At 41.7% G+C, this 15061-nt stretch overlaps 1 protein-coding gene across 10 annotated transcripts in view; it reads right to left on the reverse strand.

Moving 5' to 3' along the window:
* The window catches only part of LOC133504355 (muscleblind-like protein 1), a 110282-nt gene that overhangs the window by 87155 nt on the left and 8066 nt on the right, over nt 1-15061 (reverse strand). Inside the window, exon 1 of one of the 10 annotated variants that reach the window (XM_061826521.1) lies at nt 10927-10945. The exons of 6 other annotated variants lie outside the window; for them this stretch is intronic. The gene's annotated coding sequence lies outside the window, so the exon portion shown is untranslated. Of the gene's footprint in view, nt 1-4091; nt 4187-10847; nt 10946-15061 lie in introns of those variants that run through there. 3 more of the 10 variants (XM_061826520.1, XM_061826516.1, XM_061826518.1) reach the window with 3 other exon arrangements.

Here is a 15061-nt window from a genome sequence, read left to right on the forward strand (position 1 = left end):
GCTGGCCACTGTGCCGCTCTTGTATTAGCCCTCATTAGACCGTGGAGGTGTATTTGGCTCTTCTCGATTGTTTGATAACTACAGCATAGCTCCCAACTAGATGTGTCACTGTGACATCAACACGCTTCCTTTTTTTTTTTTAACGTTTCTACAAGTGATGCGGTCATTTTTCTCAACGTGGCGAGAGCGGCATGAGTCCAAACAGGCTGTAATCTGTCCACTTCTCCCACCTATGACTAATGGCTCATGTTGACACCATAATCTGCTGAAATCGCAGCGGGGCAACTCCAAAGGGGCCAGCTGTATTTACCACAGATTACATCTTCGGCGAGTGTGTGTTAGAGGTGCGACAGCTTTACGGACTGCTGAGAAAATACCAATCACACGCCATTGACTGACTCGCGTGTGATATTGCCACTCGCCAAATGCTCTCAAAGGACTCCCCCCAGCCCTTTTTTTGTGTGTCTAAATGCCAGTAGCGTGCTCTGTGTTGTAGTGCCATCACCTTCCTCTGCCTTCACCTTGATCACAGCTAGCAGTTTTTGCTCTTTTTCCCTTTTTTTTTCTTTTTTTAGATGCGTGCTGACTCTTTACTTGTTGCTTACAAACATGCATTCAACAGCGGATCTTTCAGCACTAGAGTGAGGGATGGGGAGAGAAAAAAAGACGATAGATTTATTGTCGTTTTTTTTTCTTGTAATTCCAAAGATTCCAATCTGGTTGTTCTCCCCACATGGCCACGTCACCGTTAACTCGAAGATCTGAGATGCTGCTCTTCCCTTGGATGACCTTTTATCTGTCTGCTGTGATCTGCAGTGACGCCTTTTTTCCGAGAAAACATTCAAAGGGAAACACAGACGAGCCACGTTTGGGATGAGGAGCCAAGAAGTGGAGGTGATGAGATTAGAAGGGAGGAGGTGAAGTTTTGACGCTCCTCGTGAGAATCGGGTGAGGGAACTCTGGTCACAAAACTGGCAAAGTTGATGAAACTTAAAAGTCCACCGCCCGTCAATATTAGGACAACTACACAATGTCACGTGATCCAACCTTACGTATATAAAGCAAAGGGATGACTACACTGAAATTTTCTACACAGATTTTCCTGTTCAATGTTACAGGGAGCTGAAGTGTAAAGCTAAATTAGGGCAAAAAAGCTGACAACACCCTGGACTGGTCGCTGGCAACCGTTCACATTACACCATCACTGAGAGGGAACCAAAACCTCACTGCCTACATGAAATTCAGGCAAGTGAACGACTACACCATCAGCAACTTCATTCCACAATATATTTTATAGCTAATGCAGCGCAGTGATTGAGTTGTAAATTATTCATTTATAGCTGTTTTGTGTATTTCTCGGCAGCACCCGGGAGCAACTGGTTAGATCGTTTGTCTCACAGTTCTGAAGATTGGGGTTCAATTCTCAGCCCCCCCCCCATGTGGACTTTGCATGTTCTCCGCATATCTGCGTGTTTTTTCTCCGGGCACGTCGGTTTCCTCCCACATCCCTAAAACATGCATTCATTGGAGACTCTAAATTGCCCGTAGGTGTTATTGTGAGTGCAACTGTTGTCTGTCTCTATGTGCCCTGCTATTGGCTGGCAACCAGTTCAGGGTGTACCCCACCTCCTGCCTGATGACAGCTGGCTCCAGCACTCCCTGCGACCCTTGTGTGGATAAGCGGCTCAGACAATGGGTAGATGGATGTGTATTTCTTCTCGGAAGCGCTTATTTTTCATGAGCCTAAAAGGCACAAATGATGACGGTGCACAAAAATAAGTCTCCCTTGCAACAAGTGGGCGAGTAAAAATGCTGTTCAGGTCACGTACGTACCTGATTTTTTTTATTTAAAGAATGAATTACTAAAGTCAGGCAACACATAATACAAAAAGCCAGGCATTGAAAATAATACGGTGTGGAATTATTAAAGGTGCTCAGGTATAAAAATGATTGTGTGTACTCCCCCCGAAGGGAGGCTTTTTGTCAAGCTCTTAGTGCTCATGGTCGGTGTGTGGAGTTTGCATGATGTCCCTGCGCTCATGTGGATTTTCACCAGGTACTCAGGCTTATGCCTTCATTACATGCTTAGTGCACGTTAGCTCGACTTCAAACTTCTCCGTAGCTGTTAACAGTTATTTGTGCACCTCTCGTCCAAAGTTAGCTGGGAGGGACTCCAGCTTCACCAGTCACCCTGAAGGCGAAAAGTGGTATAGAAAACCCACAAATACATCAGACGTGTCCAAAATCTGGCCTGGGAGCCAACTGCTATCCATAAATCATTTTTTTCTTTTTGCCCTACACATTTTTTCCCCAAAATAAAATCAAAAGCAGCCAGGATCATAACATTAAGGGTGCCAGCATCGCACTTCCTACTTTCCAAAGCAGACTGTATCAGTGACGTGGGTCTGAATGCGGAGATGAGAGTCTGCCGCCCCCTCTCACCACTTCTTTCTTATCAGCAGGAAAACAGTGCGACTGGCCCGCAAATTTACTTCACTTACAACAGAAAGCGGCAGCACTGCGGTCAAGTGGTTAGCAACCCTCCCTCCTCGCAGTTCCGAGTTTTAATGTTTTTTTTTTTTTTAAGATGGGATTCAAATGAAACGAAGGCATTTTAGAATACAACGTGCATTAAAAACATCTCACAATTCCAAAATTCTGATAGAGTATGTAAAGTTGTGACTTGAGGTTAACTTGATCTTTTGGAGAAACATTTGTTTGGAAATTTAGGTCTGGAGAAATGTATTTACAGTCAAAGGGTCATTGCACAGAGGGTTATTACTTTCTAGAGGATCACGAGAATTCTGCCTTTTCAAAGAACATAATGCTTTCTTTCGATTGATAGACACGTCAGAATTTAACGAGGCGTAATGGGTCATAAAAGAAAAAGAAGAACACACTGCATTTATTTCAACACTACAGCAAACTCCACCGGTGCCGCTTTTTCTTTTCAAATAATGGTGTCTTATATCACGGGAGGAACGTTTACAGTTCATCCATAAACCGAAAGTGACATAGCATTGGTAGGTATCAGGTGGAGGTTCTTTCCAAAAGAAACTCGATTGAACCTGTTGAAAGATGACAACATGAGCCAATTCGCTTTATACATTGCTAACCCATCAACATTTAATTATACAATTTCAATTCTAAATGCAGCATAATGCTGTTATCATAAAAGAAAAGAAGTGTGAAAATAATGAAGTGAGTTCAAGGCCGTGCGTGATCTGTTTTGTTGAATGAATGCCGACCAAACGGCGAATGCTGTTTTTCAAACGCAAAAAGGTTTTGGGTGGCAGTCTCATCCACCGTTGCCGCCTGTGCATCAAACACATCGCCTTTAATAAACCTTTGCTGGGAGCCGCCTACATCAACAACTAAACGAGTGGATACACTTGATTACGATACAAAACACTCACAATAATATGAATTGTTCTCAAATCAAACCATTTGGATTAGAACCAAATGCAAAATTCAGGAATTTTCGTGTGCGTTTGTGTTTTGTTCATGTTTTCCTGAATATGGCTGTAATAATACAGTGTGTCAGGAAGTGTGTGTGTGTGTTTTATTTTGTCACTCATCCACCAATATTAACAGTAAAAATCACACCATGGTGCTATCCAACTGGAAGAGTGTGAGAAATTGTCTGCCAGAACAGAAGATGTGTATCAATGTCTCATAGTGTGTGTGTGTGTGTGTGTATGTGTGCCAACCTCTCCGTGCAACATTTAACACTGATGCTCGCCCATTTGTTTGTCCGCTCAGCTCTTTTCCACATTAAAAGTGTCCCGCCTCGCACTACTGCACATTAGCACAAAAGCACGGTGACCATCTGCGTGTTATGTATAATTATATGTGCACGAGAGCACGCGTATACACACACACACACACACACACACATACACACACTCACACAAATATATGCAGTCATCCGTCCCACTGATCATCCAGATGGTTGGTCAAATATTTCAAAAGTGATATGGCAGAAGAGAGCAACACCAAGTAATCAGAGACAACTCGTACCTAAACGTACACACCACCTCTCACTCTCTCTCTCACACATACACACACGCACGCAGAGTAAACAGACTTACTGTGCGCAAGGACTCATCTGACTGCTGCTGAGAGGGGAATGGAAAGTGAACACCTCATGCCTGCTCGGCGGCACTCCTCTCTCCTCTGTCATTGCCCCCGCCTCCTTTTTCTCCTCCTCCTCCTCTCCCTCCCTCCCACCCTTCCTCCCTCGCCCTTCACTCCTTCTTCCGCCTCCCCTCTTGGCGGAGGCTCGCCACATTCAGCGCCGCGCACCCCGTCTCCATCTAAGGCAGCACGGGTAAACGTGTCACACACAATTTATCCGCAGCAGTAATCTCACAGCCGGGGTTGTACGTAGGGAAGGAGGAGGCTGTGGAATTGGATGGTGGGGAAGAGAGGGGAGGGGGGGGTTAATAGCGTGGGCGGGAGTGGGAGGAGTGGGGGTCTTGAACAAACTTCTACTGTCAACAATCCCACAATCTCTCATACTGTGAAAATGCTACCGAGGAACAGGATTCAAGTGGTCGCCGCTGTTCCAGCTCCTCCTTCGTCCTTGTCTGTCTACCGTCTGCAGGCGCCGACTCTCAAACAGATGCAGTTACTTTACACAGCGCCACCTGCACCCACACGCCTTCCTTTTCTCTGTCCACCTGCACCAGCAGAGTGAGGACAAAAACCAAAAACCGGCACAGTAAACACAACCAACGTCGGACACAACAGGTGACGGGACATGGCTTGACTTTGGAATCAATGTTTTCCCAGAGGAAATACTGCAAAGAGAAACAATCGATTCCAGGGTCAAAATGTCACCATCATAAAACCTTTAGCGGCTTGAGTTTGAACATTAAAACTCTCTTGGGCGTGTAAAAATGAGGCAATCGGTGTTGAATAAAAACCCTAGGCCAGGACATACTTCATTCATTAAAGGGGATTTCCAGTGGTTTGCATGAACAATGTATCAAATAGGTCATGTAATATGTACTCTCATTTTGACAATGTGATGTTAAATCCTCTCTCTCTCATTTAATAGAGTTTTGAGAAGATTTTTAAATAGCAAATTACGAATTTTCAGGGGCGCTGCCATTTTCACGAGTCATATGACCTACGGGTGCGGATGTGACGTGTTACTTGCCGTTCCAAACGCTCAATTACATAGGACACCATTTATGCCTACCGCTGATTTCTCGGATTTATCCTTATCTGATGAGGAAATAGCAGTTTCAGTTGATCGGGAAGACCGAGGAACACTTCCATACAGACTTGAACCTGTGGCTGTAAATAATCGCTCCCCGAAGCTCGGCTAACGGCCTCCCCGGACACCGAAGCTCAGCTAACGGCCTCCTCCGGAGCTCGCTCGTCAGAGTCCGCGTCATTCCCGTGTGAAGAACCATCCGCGGCTGCCGATCCCGGAGCTTTGTTTACGCACTTATGTCCCACGCGTAGGCCTCCAAGTAGTCAGACTGCGCGGCATTCCGCCCGAAGAACCATCCGAATATTCAACATTATTTACAGCCACAGGTCCAAATCTGTATGGAAGTATTCGTCAGTCTTCCCGATCAACCGATACTGCCATTTCTTCATCAGACGAGGATAAATCCGAAAAATCAGCGCTGGGCATAAATGGTGTCCCATGTAATCCAGCATTTGGAACGGCACGTAATAATTCACATCCGCCCACGTAGGTCATGTGACTCGCGGAAATCGCAGCGCCCCTGAAAATTGCTAATTGTTGATCTTCTCAAAACACTATTAAATGAGAACGGTTTTAACATCACATTGTCAAAATAGAGAACATGTTACATGAACTATTGGATACATTGTTCATGCAAACCACTGAAATTCCCCTTTAAGTTCGGGATTTTCTGTTTCTGAGCAAAACATCCGACTTTTCCACATCCTACTATGGAATCCCGTATTCTTTGCGATTTAGTGTCTCGTATAATATTGATGACCGTCCTCTGAATTCTCTAGAAGGAGTTTGTTCAGGTACAACGCCTGAAAATAGCCAAAAGCAATACACAATAAACATCCATTGGAGACTCTGGTGACAGGTGCTGCTAAGTTCAAACTCTATGTGGCATGCTGCTAAATGGTTCTGCGGAGGTCACATCTGGTACCCCTTTTTGTAGATGCGTTGCTATAGAAAAAAAAAGAAGAAAAAAAAACCACCATCAGGAGGCACTAGATTCTAAATGTACCACAGTAAATTAACATTCAAGAGAGAAATAGCTTGAGGTAGGACAGAGGCTGCCCGTCAATGATGTTTTCGGAAGACTTTCCAATTGGCTTGACGGCTGTCATTACCATTTGTTAATCGTCGCAAACAAGAAAGACTTGAGAGGCGCTGGGCTGCTCTCAAGTATTCTAATTGCATGTTTTCATATTCAAACAAAGCAAGTCGTGCATGACAAGTACAAGATCTTTACCAAACTTTTGGCCTTTATGAAGATAACAATGGTCATGTGCAAATGGGTTGTCTAAAGGTCTTTTTATACTCCCACACTCGCGTGGGTTGACGTCTGCATCGCATAACGTGACCGACACATTGCCCCGCCCAGGTTCTTCTTCTTCTTCTTCTTCTTCTTCTTTTGGCTTGTCCTGTTAGGGGTCGCCACAGTGTCATCTTTTTCCACCTAAGCCTATCTTGTGCATCCTTCTCTCGAACACCCACTGTCCTCGTGTCCTCCCTCACCACATCAATCAACCTTTTCTTTGGTCTCCCTCTCGCTCTTTTGCCTGGCAGCTCCATCCTCACCACCCTTCTACCAACATACTCACTCTGTCGCCTCTGAACATGTCCAAACCATCGAAGTCTGCTTTCTCGAACCTTGTCTTCAAAACATCCAACTTTGGCTGTTCCTCTAATGAGCTCATTTCTAACCCTATCCAACCTGTTCACACCAAGCGAGAACCTCAGCATTTTCAGCACCCCTGCAAAAGTTGCTTCTCTCGTGATTGGTCCATTCTCGTCACACGCCATCACCATTCCTACCAGCTTCACATACCAACTACGCCGCCTGCTTGATCGATTTTGCAGCATAATTCAATGTATCATCACCTCATTTAGATTTGCTTTGTTCCTTTTTACGGAAAGGAAATTAAAAACAGCCAACGGAAATAAAGTGTAAACAGTGCTGAGGAAAGTCCACCTTGCGGGGTCCTAGCCAATACCGGCCATAGCGACAATTCTGACATGGAGAAGAACTGCAGCACATTTTCAAAACTGCGCCCATGAGTTGCGCTTGAGTACAAAGGCAAATTACGCATGAGAGAGCCGCAGTGACGTCAGCACGATCGCCACATGCGTGAGTATAAAGAGGCCTCGGTAGTCTAATACCACAGCCAATTCTTGCTCAAAAGAAAACTAACCAAGTGTAAAGGAAATCATAAACCCATTCCCAGGAGTTTATCATTTTTTTTACATTTTCAAAAACATGCCCCAGAAATGAGTTATTATGATGCATTTCATTTCTTGGTAAGATCAAACCGTAATGGGGGCTGGTCCCTTACCCAGGTGTGGAACAATGGCGCATCTGACTAAACCAAGTCAGTCGGGGACGGTACTTCAGCCGTAGAGTGTGGTCAACTTGGTGTCATGTGGGTCCAATACTACACAAAGTATTTTCAAGAATTTTGCCACGTGGTGACAGCACCGCGACTGGACTACAATGTGTGTACGTGGCCCATGTGTCGTGTCACAGTCAAGGCCCAGATTGAACATTTGTGAAGCATTGTCAATCGTGTTACAAAAACATTGTTTGATTATCTTTGGATTTTAATACAGACATCCCTTAATTTTAAACATGGGGAAGCACAATAAGACTAAATGGTAAGCACATCTGCCTCAAAGTTGTAAGGTTTAGAGTTTGAATCTTGGCTATGACAAATGGGGTGTTGTCCTCACTCCCCGCGGTGAAGGTGCAGGAATTACTGTACATGACACTTCTGGCAGCCATTGGGCATGGGAAATGGTGTCAATTCACTCACATCTGTCTCCAGACACACACCCCACAGACTTATTTTCTTCGTGTGGGGCCATTCATTCATTCTCGATTAATAACTTAACCATGCAAAACTCCGGGATGTCCCCCAACTTCCACACCGCTTCTATAGAGGTTTGAAACGTACATTGGTACTCCCACCAAAATTCAACTGCACAAACATTTCCATCTGTCCCTTATGCTTGTCCTCCTGTCTCATCTTGTCCTGTTCTCCCTTCACAGGTTGTTGCACTGCTGCACCATACAATGCAAATCCATCCATCCATCCATTTTCTGAGCCACTCACAAGGGACTGCTGCAGCCTATCGCAGCTATTTTCACCCAGGAGGCGGGGTACACCTGAACTGGTTATAAACTGGTATAAACAACCAACCATTCCCAGCTACTGGCAATTAAGAGTCTTCAATTAACCTACCATGCATGTTTTCTGGATGTGGGAGGAAACCAGAGTTCCCGGAGAAAATCCACGGCAGCACCACTGCGGCGGGTTAAAAACTCCACTGTTGCACTGTAAAACTGTTGTAGCATAAATGGGACACATATCTTCCTTTCTAGCCAAATAGGACAAGAACTAAATAAATGAATATTATAGCTAAAAAAAATTATTTGAAAACAAACTTGCAAAGGTAACATACTTCAAAGTTGAATACAATTGAAATGTATTTAATAAATGTAGTGCACTGGATTAAAAAAAAAAAAAAGCCAGCCACTGTAAGTATACGAACTGTTAAAACATTTCATTATTTCCCACACCGCACATTGCGAATTACTAGCCTCAGACATGAACTTTAGTTACCCAGATATCCATATTTCAAATGACATCCATTTTTTTGGGAGCTCCTGTATTAGAAACACCTCTCAGCGTGACGCAGTAATAAAAGCATTTCCACACAGACACCGTGCGGCGCAGCCTCTCTTCTCCACAGATTCCGTCCACTCCCAGGACAGCAAGAGTCCCAACTGTTGCCATGGCGCCCAACTCCAGCAACATTACGTCAGGTGCAAGCGTGTGTCAGGTGGATTTTACAAAGTGAGTCTCATTCACTGACTTGTGTTCGGAATTTAATCACTACATTGGCTTGCGTATGTATGATTAGGCGTCCTCTCCAGAGCGAGCGCAAACGATGGATCCGATTATTGAATACATAAATATTTATCAACATGTCCTCTGAGTCCAGGAGATGCACCGCAGTCATTGGCAGTGCGAAATGACAATAACTACCCCCCCCCCACCCCCGTGTGACTCACAAAAAGGCCCTGCACTGCCTTCAAGGGATTGCGTACAAATCACAAGATTATGATTGTTTACAGATGGACTCTAAAAATACAAAGCATGATGTCACTCTAAAGGGGGAAAAACACTTTTCGGCTAAGGGAAGGTTTGTTTTTTACTTCTCCCGCTGAGGGTTCATACTGCAGACACATGGTTTTGAAAAATGATGGAAAAAAAATCTGGCTGCTTGGTTGCCACCATTTTCTGGGGGGGAAAAAAACAATAAAATGTAATATTTGCACAATATAAATCGATATTTTATTACATTACTTTTTGAAGTAGTAAATTAAAAACGCTGTTTTGACCTTAAAAGAGCTTGTGGTCAATCAAGCCAATTAATTCAGTAGGATTTACATGTATGTGTTGCTCATTGTGCACTAAATTCCATTCAATTTTTAAAAAAAGCAAAGTCTTATTTTGGCAGAAGAATTCAGCACATTTTTCTGAAAAGATGTCAAAAATATTGTTTTCTGTAGGGAATAAGGAATGTAAAATTTAGAAAAAAAATGTAGCTATAATTAAAAATAGAAACAACGGCAAAATAACATTTCAATAATTCTATTTTTAGTGGTTCTCTTGGGTTGGTAGAGCTGCTCTCCCATTGGCTATAGCTGGAGCATTTTCCTGGCATCCCATTGGCTAGGAGGGACATCAATCTTTTCCCATGGTGCACTTCCTGTATCTTAGTTTGTGTGGCGCAATACAGCTGCTCTCTTGGAGACTGGACTGTCACCGAATCACGCTGGCGCTGTCACGAGCTAACACACGTTGGAAAAGTACACCTTTTCGTTTGTGTTTTTTGCAAGTTTCTTAATCTTTCTTCACCATGGGCCCCGAGAAACTTTAGTGGAATTAAACTGTGGGCGTGCGTACGGATTACGCTATTTACATGTAAAATGCACTTCTACTTACAAAAAAGGTGGTGAAACGACTTCCAAAACAGATTAATTTCATAAGTAGAGGTACCACTGTGCAATATTAGGCGTAGATGGCTAATGTTCTCTTCTGCTTTTTACTTCAATCATTCTGTAGCAAATTACATTAAACTACATATTTAACAACTGCGCAATATTTGGTTGACAACGAATGAGGCCAACAATTGAGTGGAGTTCATTTAAAATGTTGAATCCCAAAAGACGGGTAGCTTCAAGGTTGATGCCAGTTTTGATGTCTAATGGATGATGAAGTAATAGTCGCTCCCAAACATCAAACACAGGGCAGAGCTGAAGGATGGGATCGGCATTGATCAATAATTATTCCAAATTAAAAATACCAACGCTGGGGTTTTAAAATTTGGACATAACATCAAAATCCAAAAGGGAAAGTAGAAAAAGTGGCACAGTGTACGAGTGGTTAGCATATCAGCCTTATGTTTCGGAGGACCGCGATTCAAATCCCAGATTGGCCCAGATTGTGTGGCGTTTGCATGTTCTCCACACTACCTTGTCTACGTGGATTTATTCAGGTAGTCTGGTTTCCTCCCACAACCCAAAAACATGCATGGTAAGTTGATTGAAGACTCAAAATTATATGTTCCCTACATTTGCCTTGCGACCAGTTTGGGGTGTTCCTTGCTTCTCGCCCAAAGATATCTGAGATAGGCTCGAGCACGGCAGTGACCTTCATGAGGAGAAGCAGTCGTGTTCCCCCGTGTAAGGAATGTCACCCCCGTGAATAACGAAAATCCATGATCAATGGATCCAGTATTAATAGAGCTATGTATGAGATCTACCATAATTATTCTCGCAACCATAAGGTGCATTTAAGTCTTACATTTGCTCCAAAATATAGAACACATCAGCATCAGTTGTCATGGTAACAGGAATGCCCTCAAAGTAATGCAATTACACGATCTGAAAAAAAAAAAAACTATTTACATACAACCTCGGTATGATATTGTACAATTCATGTAATCGTCCCCATTACCCCTTTCCTTATCATTGTCCCCTTCTGTTCCATTATCCAAAAGTATGATTCTGAGAAATGGTTATTATTCAAAGAAAGGTTCCGTTCCTAACCCAATTCGATATTTAATTCTGGGTTCAAAACTAAATGAACTACTTTTCTAAGATTCTAAGAGCCGCATGGCATCAATTAAACTGATCGGGAACATCACGAACACTCACCCGGTCACGCCACATTCGCTGATCTGTTTGGCATCGTCGCATCGCGTCTGCATGAAGTGCAATAAGATGACACAAAGTAAGGAACTTATAGTTCGCCAGGCTCTTTTGTCAAAATCCCTTGTATGTTTTAAGTTTACGCTTTACCTGACCAAGATAGCACAGAGGTGGGAAAAAACAAAAACATTTGAGGATCGATTTTAGTTTACCATAACAGCATCTGATTTCAGCTAATATAATGAGCTTTTTTAATGGGAAAAAAAATAGTTGTGGATTTCAATAATTTGGCTTACGGTGTAGGTAAACAATGGTGCTCCTTGGAGAAGTATTTACATAGATGCCAGCACGCGAGCCGCTGGGAACTTTCTGGTTCATATTCAAATAATTATTCTTCTTGATGATCACCAAAGACTGGCTGTTGGCAAACCAGCATTTAGGTGAATTACTGCTATCTGCTAGACTGGAATGTGGATTAAGAGCGACAACAGAACCAGGAAAAAAGGGGGGGAAAAAAAGCCCAAGCCATCCATTTTCTGAGCCACTTATCCTCACCAGGGTCACGGGAGTGCTGTAATCTATCCGAGCCAGTTTTGAATAAAAGGCAGACTACATCCTGAACTGGTAACCGGTCAGTTGCAGGGCACATATCGACACCATTACTGAGTGGGACCTGTACCCACACTGGCCGCACCAAAGTTAGGCCAGTGTGTCACAACACCATCAGTGACTCTTATCCATCCATCCATTCATTTTCTTCACTGCTTATCCTCACAAGGGTCACAGTGAGTGCTGAAGTCTATCCCAGCTGTCAAGGGGCAAGAGGTGGGGTACACCTTGAACTGGTTGCCAGCCAATCACAGGGCACATAGAGATAAACAGCCGCACAGTTAATGTTGCATGTTTTTGCGATGTAGGAGGAAACCGGTCTGCCCGGAGGAAAATCACGTAGGCACGGGGAGAACATGCAAACTCCACACCCGGGACCTCAGAACTGTGAGGCCTTACCAGCTGCTCCACCATGGCGCCCACTCTTATCTATATCCTAATAATTAATCAAATTTATTGTAGAGAGTAAATTAACTAGTTCTACATTTTAAATATGCCTAGAGCCCCCACCCAAAACATTTTTTTTTCTGTCAGTGTTTTTTTTTTTCTCCTTCCACATAAACCTGACAGTTCATCAATTATGGAGGACTATAAATGCCCACATTAAACAGAAAAATGATTAAACATATAATTAGATCTTTCATGTGCCCTGTAATTGGCTGGCAACCATTTCAGGGTGTACGTGTACCCCACCCCTCGCCCAAAGGCAGCTGGGATTGGCTCCTGCGGCCCTTGTGAGGATAAGCAGTATAGAAAGTGGATAGATAAAATTTGTAGTTATTTTAGTATTTTGTGTAGCTGACATTGAATGAGTTAAATATTGGAAAAATAAACTTTAAATAAATAAAATTTTAGTAAAAGACTGTAAATTTAAATTCAAAATAAATATTCAAATAAGTGAAACAAATACAACAAATAAACAGTCAAATGAGAACATTCATTTTTGTATCATTTTTGTGTTGTTTGTTTTCAATGTTTAAATGAAAATTTTACAGAAAAAAATTATTTTACAGTAAAATTTACATTTGGGAATGGATGAGTAATTTACAAAATATTCACATTATTTATATTATTAATGTAATTGGACACTCTAAATTCCCCGTAGGTGTGATCGTGAGTGTGACTGTTGTCTGTCTCCATGTGCCCTGTGATTGGCTGGCAACCAGTTCAGGGTGTCCCCTGCCTCCTGCCCATTGACAGTTGGGACAGCACTCCCTGCAACCCTCATGAGGATAAGTGGTGAAGAAATTGGATGGATAGATATTGTTAATGTTGTACTTATACGTGTTTACGGTATTTTCAGTGTTGACAACCCTGGGCTCTGCCATGTTCAAGAAAAAAAATTGAACATTTGATTAAAATACAAGACAATGGCATCACAATTGCCAGACGTAATGGTATCATCAAGTATCAGTACTTGCTTTCAATGGGTCTTATAAGTAATGTGTTTGCATTTGTTTTAAATTGTGATGAAATATGCATGTTTACTTTAAAGCCATAAAGAAATCCTCACTTTATATGTTCAACGTGATGAGTGGGGGTCCATAAGACTAAATATGAAATTAAAATGCTGGTGTAAAAAATGAACAAAAACTCAAACAACAACCCCCCCCAAAAAAAAATCACCCTGAAGTTAATGTACTTCCCGCTAATGATGAGGTCCTTCTGGCTTAAGAGGCACACAGTGAAGAGAAAACACGACACGTTGAAACGTTTTGGACTTGGAGATAATTGCCGCAATTGCAGATAATTTAGTGAGAACAAGGCTTTTTGGGTTTTTTTTTTTTTGTTTGTTTTTTTTTTTTGCTTGCAGCTATGGAGTGCGAGAGTGGGTGCTGTAACATTTTTGCGATCCCTTTAAAAGGAGATAAGCATGTATTCCAAGAAGAAAAGGAGGGGAAATACACAACGAGAGTGTGGGGATTTAACAATGACATCTGGATCCATCTATCATCTTTGATGCTAAGCGAGGCCAAAAGCTGTACTGACAGCAACAGAAGCTTTTTTTTCTTCTTCTTTTACAAGCATGGAAACTTCCAGCAAGGTGATCTGCTTTTCGGTGATCTCTGCACGCTTGTTATGGATTTCAATGTCAGTTTCTGAATGTTTTTCAGCATGTTGAATATTCATGACTTTTGCTAATCATCGCCGAACGGCTAGCCTGAAGGAGATGAGGACTCTAGAATTTTAAATTGCTTGATTACAAAATACAAGCAGCCAAATAAAAAAAAAATAAATAAAGGTTGTGTACAGTATAGTGTAGGTATTGACAACTAATGACTATTGCAAGTTTTGTATTTTCATCATGAATTATATATATTGTATTGTAGTATATTTAAGTTTTCTATTTTTAATTTGGCAACTTAATGTAACTTGCTCATCTACAGCCTTCTAAATGAATATATAAAATGGTCATGATTTATTTATTTTTAAAATTACTCCAATTACTACACTAACAAATTATTCAATATTTTATTGTAAATTAAACATGTTGACACCACTGATTAATAGCTGTCTACTCAACTAAAAAAACTTTACATTTGTTATAAATAAATATGATGCAATGTATTTCATTTTTCACTAACTAATTGGCTGCGAGAAATCTACTTCTGAGCACATCTTAGTTTTCTATTTGAAAAAATAAAGCAGTGTAAAATGCATTAAAATCTTAGTACTATTAATCATAAAATGGTAATATTTTAAAGAAATAAGTTTATATTCAGAAAAAAGAGGAACATACTTTTCATGTATTATCTTAAATACTAATTGCTTTGTATTTGTTATGAATTAATGAGTTTACACTGATTGTCTTCTTCAAACTTAAAAGATCTACCATAATTATTATGATATATTCTTTCATACAGATGAAATGAGCTTGTTTCCAGTGATCCACTTTGGAGTCAGCCACCGTGGGACCTGAACCCTTATTTTAGGGTCTTATTTGTCACTTTTTTCTGCTTAATTGTTTTCAAATCTTGAAACTATATTTAATTATCTTGTGTTTATTATTTATAAAGAACTTTGTT

The sequence above is a fragment of the Syngnathoides biaculeatus genome, chromosome 8 (assembly GCF_019802595.1).
Source record: "Syngnathoides biaculeatus isolate LvHL_M chromosome 8, ASM1980259v1, whole genome shotgun sequence".
Classification (NCBI taxonomy): domain Eukaryota; kingdom Metazoa; phylum Chordata; class Actinopteri; order Syngnathiformes; family Syngnathidae; genus Syngnathoides; species Syngnathoides biaculeatus.